Here is an 11,696-nt window from a genome sequence, read left to right as displayed (position 1 = left end):
TCCTCACTGCTCCCGCTGCTCAGCACGGACAAACGACAACAAACACCACTTCCGGGGAGACCGCTGTCAAAATAAAAGCCCCTTTATTCTAGTTTCACTTTAATTTTTTGATTTCTTTCATGAGGATATATTTTGTTACCTTTAGAAACCCTGTTTTACTGTTGTGACTTTTTAAACAGTAAAGATTATTAAAAAAACTGATGGATTGATTTATATTTATTTAGATATGTTTATATCCTTTGTTTGATATCCTACATTTTATGTATTACCTGAGTTGAACACACATACACACAAACGCACACATGCACACACGCACACGCACACACACACACACACACACACACACACACACACACACACACACACACACACACACACACGGGTGTCAAAATAAAAGCATACCTTTAAGTTAGGAAAAGTATCTGAGTAAAAGTGAAAGTTTCCAGAAATATAAATGGTACAGATACGTGACAATTCGGCCTAAGTACAATAACTAAGTATTTGTACACGGTTACATTACAACACTGTTGGTTCCAAATGTAATCTTATGAACTTCCAATTTGACTTAGTTAGTGTCTTATAAGAGAACTAAGAGAACTTCTGGAGCTTCATTACAGATGTTTGAATTAAGGAGGTGCTATGCAGTTTTGGCAATTTCTTTGCTTTTTGCTGGCAGGTTTCTCTATAGAGCTCCCCCTACAGCTTCAGAAGAGATATTTGGCAGCTCCTATGTTTACTGTTGTCTGACTCCTCTCTCGGTCAGTCTGCCGTTTCCTCTTTCTCTGTTCCTCCGACAATGCTTTCCTAGCTTTCTGCTTCTTTTTTGCCAGCTCAGCCATGACGATAGTGTGAAAAACTCCATCGCTACCTTGTTAGCTGGTTCCTGAATGGGCGTATGTGTGCAGTGCCGTGAAGCAATTCGATACATCGCGAGACCGGATATCTAGCGATACTTCCTGACGTGGAGTTCCAAGGGTGGTTATTCCGCTCACAGGCGCTAGGGGAGCGAGACGACCACCATTCAACTTGAAAAAAGTCATATAACCATTCCAATGACTCCGAAGCTGTTCAGTTAAGGTAAATTAAGCTAAAAAAAAAAGCTGCATAGTTTCCCTTTAATCATTTATATTCCTGCGTGTTTTTCAGAGGAAATCTGGAACACTTCCGGACTTTTATTTTGAAGCTCAGCAACTAATCTGCACCGGAAGCTATAGTCTTTACTGCGGCTAATCATGCGGCTAACTTCCTAAGTTCACACTTTGAACAAGATGGCGTCTAGCAGAAAGGTGTGTTAGCAGAGTATCTTTGTTGTGTTGAGAGAGAGGTAAAATGTGTAAAGTCCAGATGCTGAGAGCGTTGGTGGAGCAGCGACTAACTGCGGCTGCTGAAGAGATATTTGGGCTGTTTGAAAGAACGATAGCAGAGTACGAGGAGGAACTTTGTCGTTCAAAAGAGGAGAACGAGCGACAACGGGAGCTACTGGACGCTGTTTACAACCCTCAGCTTCGGTTACACAGAGCAGGTTTGGTCATTAAACCTTCACTTGATCTTTCTCTCCTTCGTGTGATGTGTTTTCTCAGCAACGATATGACATGAAGTATAAATAAGCATTTTTTCATAAGATCTATTGTAATCTTCGCTCTTTAACAGGCCTTCGCCAAACCCACCAGACTCCATGTAAATAATCAGCACTTTTATCATCGTAAAACACACTGCATACAAGTGCACAGAAACACAATAAAACTATCAAAAGCCGTCCTGGTTCGTCTTTCCACTGTTCCAACAATCTGGTGGGTTTGGTGATGGGGATTTCTGGGCTGTTTTCTAGATAAACAAAGGTTCTTATTGGACAAGAAATCCCTTAGGTCTGTATAAGTGATTGTTACATAGTAGTGATGTACACATTGGGGTGTCGGTAAGAACACACTGTATTGTTATTTGCTATTTACTGATTGATCCTTAACTAGGGTGACCAGATTTCCCCTGCAGTTCCCTGATATGCCATGAACTACTACGACTACCATTTGAAGTGACTGTTAAATTATTAATTTGACTATTATCGCCACTGTTCATCATATCCCCAACCGGCCAGTCAGACACCGCCTACCAAGAGCCTGGGTCTGTCCCAGGTTTCTTCCCAAGAGGGAGTTTTTCCTCGCCATTGTCGCACTGCTTGCTCTTGAGGGAATTACTGTAATTGTTGGGGCTTTGTAAATTATAGAGTGTGGTCTAGACCTACTCTATCTGTAAAGTGACTCGAGATAACTCTTGTTATGATTTGATACTATAAATAAAATTGAATTGAATTTCCCGGAGCTAAAACCGGGACACTTTGCACGTGACCGTAGTGCTTGTGCACGCACACGCTTTTTAACGTGAACATGTGCCAGCCCAGGTTAGACATTATACACAGACAGTAACTTCATTATTTTGATCGTAGGCTCCTCATCTAATAATAACAGTGTTTTTTCCTGTAAAATTAACAAAATTGCAGCAACAGCCTTTTTCAGTTTAGTGTGAGATTTATGTTGAGATTTTTTCTTTGAAGTGTTATTTATTCCAATAACAACAAAAGAATGAAAATGATTTATTGAACATTTAATTTCCTGCATTCTGGTGAATTTTTATTCACATATTTCTACCTTTTTCTGAATCAATATATACTGCAACCTGCAAATATCTGTAGCCTAGGCATCATTTACTCCTCCCTCCTTTTTGGCGTCTTTTGGTGAGGAAGTAACCTCCTTAAATGTGCATATGACAATTATTCACCTCAATGATACATTAATTCCTTTTAATTTATAATTGACCCCTGGACTGTAATATTTCAGATGTGTTTGAGCAAGATTTCTGCTCATGTCCAAAACTTTGTGCACATTCAAAATACAGTATATCTGTGTTCTCTGCCGATTATCGGCCGTGGGACAGTCTGGCGAGGTGAGTGACTCAAATCTGTTCGGTGTGTCCCGTGCCGTCGTCAGTCTGGGGGGCTGTCGGCGTTCATTTTGGCCGACCTGACATGTTCGGTCGGCGGCAGGGCCGTTGGGACTCACCCGGAAATGACGAGCGTAATGAGGAGACTAGAGTCTCTCAAAATCTGATGAAAAATCTTTTAAACTGACCTTTGTTGAGCTGAAATGAAGACAGAGTCAGCAACTGCATCATGGCCTATTTCTCTCTTAAAATGTTTTCAGAAACACGTTTCAGTGAACTATTTTAGTACAACATGAGATTGTATTCTGAACGGCCGCCATGACAGTCCAGGTCTGAATTTCCGGAGAAAACAAACCCATGTGACGCGTTCGTCCAATCAGCTGCCGGTTTTCATTTCTTGGGCAACAATACAGATTAGCGCCGCCTGCTGTTATAGAGATGTATTACTATTATTAGTCTCTTCTCGTCTTTTTGGTCTGTTCTGTGGCAGTTCTTTGGACCTCGGGGACGCGACTGATCATATCGACGGGGTTTCCTGTCAACGTTCGGCCGTCGGCTATATGTGTCTACACCTTCACACAAACTTCCTTCTCCTAATCTCTCTCTTTACTACAACGCACACGCGGCACCGAGTGGGGCTCTCCGATGCTCGGAGGCGAGCCGTGGCCGGCTCGGAGCCCTACCGCTGGCGGAGATGCGACAGCGAGGACCGGTTCAGGCTTGGTCAGCGACATGAACTCGTAGCGGCCGGTGGAGCTTCCGAGCACCGGGCTTCCACCGCTGCGAACAGGGTTTTTAGCTTTAGGAGAAGACATTGTATCTGTTAATCCTACCGACGGAGACACTTTGGTGTTATGTAGTTGACCCGCAGTGGTTTATTGTCTGCAGTTCTGCACGGGTCGTTGCCGTGTTCTGATTGTTCTCATCTCAGCTCCGACGAGACAAAATAGACATGCTATTTCAAAAATCTTTCATTTATGTCAGAAATATCATGTTTTCAAAAGTATCACTTTCATCAAATTTTATGTGAGATATTTAGACTGCATGCGGGCACATTTGGACAAATGAGCAGGCTTATGTGCCGGGGCCGAGCCCTGTAGAGCCCCGGCCCAATTTAACCACTGGTGGTATATGACTAATCCAAAATAGGTCAACCTTTGTGGTAGCAACTTTAAAGAAATGAACCCAAACACTTAATCATTCCAGTCTAAAGTTATGTATTGCAGCTTGGGCATTGCACTTGACAATGCAAGTTTGTCAAGTCAAATATCCTATATGGCTTTAATAGATTTTTTTTTTTTTTTTGATGCATCGAGATATCAAATCGCTGACCTGATAATCGTAATTGAATCAGGAGATCAGTGAAGATTCACACTCTAATACAGTGCACTGTGCCTAGACAGCTCTGTATGTGGTGTGAGTCCAGGAGTTTAGGAGGATTGAGTGTGTGTGGGGGGATATATACCTTTTTCACTGCAGACATGTTGACATGTTATAGTAGTAAAAGCACAGGTGTATTCAAACCATTAATGATGGCTGTATTCCAGTTAGGAGAGGTCCTGGTATTGTGCATGCTGACTCACTGAAATAGCTTAGTGGGACACTTGATGGAATTGAGTAGGGGTGTCATGATTCTCCAAATCCTCGATTTGATTACATTTTTGATTCTAAGACTTTATTTTATTTTTAAGCCCAGGTTGCTATGCCATTTTTAGACTTAATAATAATAATAATAAAGTAATGTAATGTCTGACCTTTGTTCGCAATGTACCACATGACATTGTCAAATTTAAAACATTTATTAACAACATAATGTAACAATAACATATCTTCAGTCAAATGGAAGTAAAAAAATGAATAAAAAGTTTACCGACAATCCTGAGGGCAGACGCTTCGCACCACACAGAGTTTGGTGTTTGACGCCCCCAACTCGTGATCGGGCCGATATTTGCGTTTTTACGTGTATCAGCATTGGCTGATACGTGGCTGCTGCATTCGCCGATTTCCCCAGCATTATTTACAGACAGGTGTCCACGAAGGCAGCTCTGTGTTGCTAGAGAGGCTGCAGTTCACGTGCAGACCATGCACTGCCCCTCCCGCACTAACAGCGTGCCAGAAGGTTGCTCAAGACAACGGTAAATTTTAAACTTTCAAAGCCTCTTTTAACTGTTTGACCTAGCTGAAATATTGCAATACTCTGTGAAAGTGGAAACACGTTGCTCTGTATGTGCTTGCAACTATAGCTAAAGTTTATGGGTCCAAATGGAAAATTATGGTATCGGACGAAATAGTAATGAGGATTACGGTGCCACTTAAATGTCTGCGTTGGGCTCTAATGCGCCATCTGATGACGTTAAGGGCAACAGAAACATCGCTGCATGTCACGCAAGTAAACACTAATAACATGTTACACAGCAGGTAACGTTAGCCTACCATTAGCTGCATTGATAACTGGATCAAACACGGCTAAAATGCTGACACTTTCGCTGTAGAGGATTCCAACACCAGGAAGTACAACAGTCTGCTGCTAAAGCTATGCGCTAAAAGACTCAAACTAGCACTTGTCACTGCTGTTGTCTGAAAAACAACACCGACGGGACAAAATGTTGCGTTTACTGGTAAACCAGTAATCCTTATGACCAACTGCTATCTGTTGTGGACTTTTCTTCACGTTACTCTCTGTCCTCTGATTGTCTACGTCTAAACTATGAAACTAAGCTGCGCGGTGCAGGGAACAACTCTGATTGGCTCATGGAGGCACATGATCAGACAGATTGGCTTTGCAGAGCTTTGGGGAAAAAAAACTTTGATACGGAGCTTGAACTTAATGACTCATTTTAAATATGGCTCGATTACGTGAATATGATCGTGGGAAGCCAAAATCGTGATTAAAATTTGAATAATTGTGCAGCCCTACTGTTGCCTATTTTGCCGTCAATACTGCCAACGTTGTCTTTGCTGCAATCAAATCAGTATATATTTATGTTTAACATGGTATTTCATTTTATCAATGGGAAACATACATGTGTCCAGACAAGGCTAGCAGCAGCAGCAGCAGCACCGCGTCAGCACATTTCTGGTCTGTAAAGACATAGAAAAATCCACGCAGCTGACATGCAACAGAAACGCCACGCTCACGCCACGCAGGCAGTGTGTAACCGGCCTTAGTTGGGGACTTAAAACACCATCGAGCCAGCACCGCAGCTGAGCAGACCGATAGCGAAGAGGGTGACTCGGCAGACGGTAGTCCGCTAACTTGTTGCTCTCTCTAATATAACCAATATAAGCTGCTCTGTTTAGGCTACAAAACGTGCATGCAGGCTGATATTCAACCGTGCAGTTTTGTTGGGATAAAGCTATAAGCAGAAGGAATATCCGCTATCTGCTAGGCTAATGTGCAATGGTTAACACACAGAATATGGTACACACACATAGCAGAGCTTGCAAACTGTGCTTTTTTGTTGACAACGCGAACATTGTCAACATAACTCACTGGAAATCCAAAATACTTTCACACACTTCAGTGAAAGAGGAGGGGGCTCAAGTTCTGTCGATGGGTCTCCAGCATCTGCAGTTGCCACATGTGTTTTTCTCCGCTTGACAAGCCGACCGGACATGACATGGGGGCGTGGCAGTATCAACGATTCCATTTTTAAAATTTGATATTCAAGATTGTGACACCCTTCTGTAGAAGTATTGTAACCACTGAGGCTTTGTGTGTGTGTGTGTGCGTGTGTGCGTGTGTGTGCGTGCGTGCGTGCGTGTGCGCGTGTGCGTGTGTGTGTCTGTAACAAGAACAAATACAAGAAACAAAAACAGGACAATTGAAGTCATCTTAACCGGTACGTAGGCGTAGTCATATTTTAAAATCTCCAGTGAGCTTGTAGCACTGACTTCATGTAGGGCCCTATGGAGTCTTAACAATGCGTTGTCCAATCTGTGTGGGTATGCTAAATTACACTCTATAGGTTTCCAACAAGTAACAGAGTCAGAACTAAGTCAATCTGATAATGAACTCAAGGCAAATGTCCAAAATAATGACCATGTTTAAAATTAGGAATTAAAAGTCCACTCTCTGATTTGTGATGGTGGAGAGTTGTCAGCTTTATGAGTGTTGTTTTCCCACCCCAAATACGTTTTGTCCCAGTTATCAGTTGGAGGTGGTAAAGGTAACATGGAGAAGAAAATAATGTGTGGTAGTATGTCCATCTTACTATTGACACCCAAGCTTGTAGTGATTTTGGTAGGTAAGGCCATCGATTAAGATCCGGTTCAATTATATTACTCCTTAAGCAAAAGGCCTCTCTCCTTAAAATGTATAGGTTAAGTCGGACACCGGAGAACAAAAATAACTTCATACAAATTAGAAATAAATGTACTGTTGAACTGCGTAAGGCTAAGGCGGCCTATTTCTAACAGCAGATTACCCAATCTGCTACTAACCCAAAAACATTATGGCAGACCCTTAAGGTCATCACTGGTGAAAATGAGAAGAAAAAGAATGTCAATATTCAAATTTCCCTACAGGGTACCCTTATCTCAGAACAGAAAATATTGCAAGTGTTTTCAATGACTATTTTGTATCATTTGTTAAAGAATTGGCAACACATTTTGCCACTCCTTCCTCTTTCTAACCTGTTCTCTCTTCAACACCTGATCAGTTCTCATTTTATGAGATCTCACAGAACAAGGTGATAAAAATATTGCGTTCACTAAATAACTCTCACGCCCATGATACTCATGGTCTAAACACTTTCTTTTTAAAGACTCATGCTGATAGCCTTATACCTCTCTTTTAGCACTTACGGTAGGTTTCCACATAGCAAAATTTCGCTTTGCTCTCATTGAGGTTGAATGGAGACGAAATTCGCCCTGATTGAGCGAGATGAGAGTAAATCGCAGAGGGGAGCGAAATAAGGTTGACGAAAGTTAAACTTTATTCAAATGAGGACCACTCGAGAACCAATCAGGTCCGCGTGTTTGTGTTTGGAGGCGGGAGTTACAAAAAAAGTCTGACCAAGATGGCGGAGGTTATCAGCGCCGTATCATGAAAATTTGGATGTGATTTAAAATGTTTCTACACGAACATCGGTGCTTCTATCAACACAAATTGTGTTTTATATGACACACAAACTTAGTTAGGGCACATACACCACTAAATAGATCACTGAATATGTTAGTTTAAACACTCAAAGTTTTCAGCTAGCCGACAGGCTAATCGCTAGCATGTTCGGACATTGGATTTCATTGTAGCCTAGCCAGGCAGCTATAGCTAGCCAGGCTACTTGTGCATTTGTTTGATTACATGTTTTGTTGCCGAACATTGACGCTTGTAGCAACACGGATTGTTGTTTATATGTCAGACGAACTTAAACAGGGCAAACACACCACCAAACAGACCACCGGAGATAGTTCAAACACTCAAAATGATTCAGCTATCCGACAGGTCACCCGCTAGCATGTTCGGACATTGCTTTTCATTGTAAACATAGCGAGACAGCTAGGCTACATAGCCAGGTTACCAGAGCATTTATGAGCTAACATTTTACCGATGGTTTGCTGCTGTGCATTTTTACCGCCCTGTCTTCCGACAGCCCGGGACATTTAAAAAAATGTTGCGGTCTTGCGTGTTGTTTTCGCGACCACGCCCCCGAGGCAAACTTTCGCGGGCCGAAATTCGCGAGGTGTTTTGCTGTGTGGAACCCTACCTTAATCAACCGTAGTCAATCTTTGTATCAGGCTTTCTATCTTTCCCACTGATTGTCACTGATTAGTCTGTGATATGGGCATTTCACAAGGCAGCATTCTTGGACCCTTACTTTTTCTTTTATACATCAATGATCTCCCTCAAGTGTGTAAACACTCAAATTGCTTACTGTACGCTGATGATACTATGATTTTTCTCTCTGGCTCAAATCCTGATGTCATGAATTCCAAATTATCATCTGATCTTCAGTTCTTACATGACTGGTTGACTTGTGAAGCACTTTTTGATTTTTATCTGTGAAAAGCGCTATATAAATAAACTTTACTTACTTGAAAAATGAACCACTTGACCGTCAATGTAAAAAAAAAAAAACTGAATATGTATTTTCATTCACCCAGAAAAAGTCTTTTTTCACTGATTCTATTACCTTTGCAAATTAAAGTCTTGTCGTCCCTAAGACTTACAAATATCTTGGTGTGCTACTTGAAACACACCTTACATACCGGGATCACATTTCTAACTTAACAAAAAAACGGAATCAGAAACTTGTGTGTGTATAACAAGATTAGATCTGCAGAGAACACACTCCCATCGACTGGGAGATTAGGTCAAAAGTAAAGTCCTTTCTTCTAATTGCAGCCACCAGATAAATCCGACGTCTCTAGAATAAAGACCTCCGCAACCAACAAACAATGAACGTGAGCAGTTCAAAATGGAGGAAGGGGGATCTCTGGGGGCGGGGCGCTGTGCTGTGACAACACCTCCTCATTCTCAATTGGCTAATAAGTAAACAATCCCCCACGTGGGGTGCGTTCTTGTGATTGGCTAAAACAAGGGAGATATCTGATTGGTTGCAGATCATTCCCTGTTTAAAAAAATGCATTTGTGAGTTGAGCCACGTCAGGTGAGTCTCCAAATTCACACACAAATGCAAAGAAGTTTACAGACCGCAAGCAGTTTGTAAATCAAGATATATTTGTGTATGCATCAGAAATACATTTCTGAATCTTGTCCTATGCATTTCTGAATCTTGTGTGCATTTGTAAATTTTGTTTGCATTTCTGAATTGTGTGTGCATTTATGAATTTTGTGTGCATTTGTGAATTTTGTATGCATTTGTGAATCTTCTGTGCTTTTTAAATTTTGTGTGTGTATTTGTGAATTTTGTGTGTATTTATGAATCATGTGTGTGCATGTATGAATCCTGTGTGTGCATGTGTGAATGTAGTGTGTGCATTTATCTTTATTGAGGCTCCATACTCTAGAGGGATCAGCTAAGTGGAACAGCTGGATTTTCGACCCCACAGGGTTTTTTTCATCTGCTGAAAAACTTCCGTTGTGTTATCTGGATGCAGCGTTTTTTGTTGTTGCCTTTGTTTTCGGGGTTTGTGTGCTTTCCTTTTTGCATCATTTTTTATTCGCAGCGCGTTTGTGTATTTGGTTGTGTGTATTTGCATCGCGTTTATGTATTGGTTGTGTGTATTGGTTGTGCGTTTGCTGAATGCTGCGCAAGTGTTGTCAAATTAATTAAGTTGTGTTTTCTTTTTGCATCGCTTCTTTTTTCAGGGTTTGTGTGCTCTTTTTGCATTGTTTTTATTTGATTGTGTTGAGTGTATTTGTAGCGCGTTTGCTGAATGCTGCACGTGTGTTTTGTCTATTTGCATGTGTTTTCGGAAGTTGCAGGTTGTTTGCCCCTGTCGGCCACCATACTTAAGTTTTTTAATTACTAAACCAATAGCACGATTATACAATCAAGCTCTCAAGATCCACAGTAATCTTCCAAAGTGGTCTCACCACTGCATTCCACTCACACGCTCTGACTTACCAGAATTGTATAAATAACCACGCAATTACATTTTATTTTCAGATTCAAAATAATACTTGGAATGACATTGCCCATCACATAAGAACACTACCATCCATCACATATTTAAAAAAGGCATATAAACTGTTCCTTCTTAACAGTTACACTTGCACTCACTAATTGTTTATTCATTGTCCAAGTACTGCCTGTATTGTTGTTTTTAATCGTCTGTATCAGTCTAGCCCATGCTTGTGTCCTGCATACATGTTTCTTTTTTCATATGTCATGAACTGTTTTGTTTCTGCAGAACAGGAACCTGCTGGAAACCAGTTTTTAAACTAAGCCAGGCCCGTTTTAATTGTAACTTAATATTACCTTTAAACTTTTCCTGTATAATAAATGTGAAATTAAATGAATTATAGATGTCCTGGAAGATTTTATTAGCAATACTAATTAAAGAGGGCAAACCCCCAAGTAGTCTATATCCTCGACGTTCCACTTGCTCAGGTGCCGATGGAAATTCCGCCAGATGTGCCTCATTTAGGCCGAATATCCGTCACCTTCCTCTTTCTGAGGACTATAGTTAACTGCTCCTCAGATCTCTGCAGGGTATATATATATATGTATGTATGTATGTATGTATGTATCTATCTATCTATCTATCTATCTATCTGTATATATGTATGTATATATATGTATATGTACTGTATGTATGTATGTATGTATGTATGTGTATGTATGTATGTACAGTGGTGTGAAAAAGTGTTTGCCCCCTTCCTCATTTCCTGTTCCTTTGCATGTGTGTCACACTTAAGTGTTTCGGAACATCAAACCAATTTAAACAAAAGTCAAGGACAACACAAGTAAACACAAAATGCAATTTGTAAATGAAGGTGTTTATTATTAAAGGAGAAAAAAAATCCAAACCATCATGGCCCTGTGTGAAAAAGTGATTGCCCCCCTTGTTAAAACATACTATAACTGTGGTTGTCCACACCTGAGTTCAATTTCTCTAGCCACACCCAGGCCTGATTATTGCCACACCTGTTCACAATCAAGGCATCACTTAAATAGGAGCTGCTTGACACAGTAAGGTCCACCAGAAGATCCTTAAAAGCTACACATCATGCCGAGACCCAAAGAAATTCAGGAACAATTGAGAAAGAAAGTAATTGAGATCTATCAGTCTGGAAAGGGTTATAAAGCCATTTCCAAAGCTTTGGGAATCCAGCGAACCACAGTGAGAGCCAT

At 41.0% G+C, this 11,696-nt stretch overlaps 1 long non-coding RNA gene across 1 annotated transcript in view; it reads left to right on the top strand.

Annotated features, from left to right (window-relative positions):
• The first annotated feature begins 1,479 nt into the window (after positions 1-1,479).
• The window catches only part of LOC114559237 (uncharacterized), a 32,251-nt gene continuing 22,034 nt past the window's right edge, over positions 1,480-11,696 (top strand). The window contains exon 1 of the long non-coding RNA XR_003693045.1: positions 1,480-1,522. This is a non-coding gene — a long non-coding RNA (uncharacterized LOC114559237). The remainder of the gene's footprint in view (positions 1,523-11,696) is intronic.

The sequence above is a fragment of the Perca flavescens genome, chromosome 7 (genome assembly GCF_004354835.1).
Source record: "Perca flavescens isolate YP-PL-M2 chromosome 7, PFLA_1.0, whole genome shotgun sequence".
Lineage (NCBI taxonomy): Eukaryota > Metazoa > Chordata > Actinopteri > Perciformes > Percidae > Perca > Perca flavescens.
Note: the sequence above shows the minus strand (reverse complement) of the source record. Positions and strands in the feature narration are given on the sequence as shown.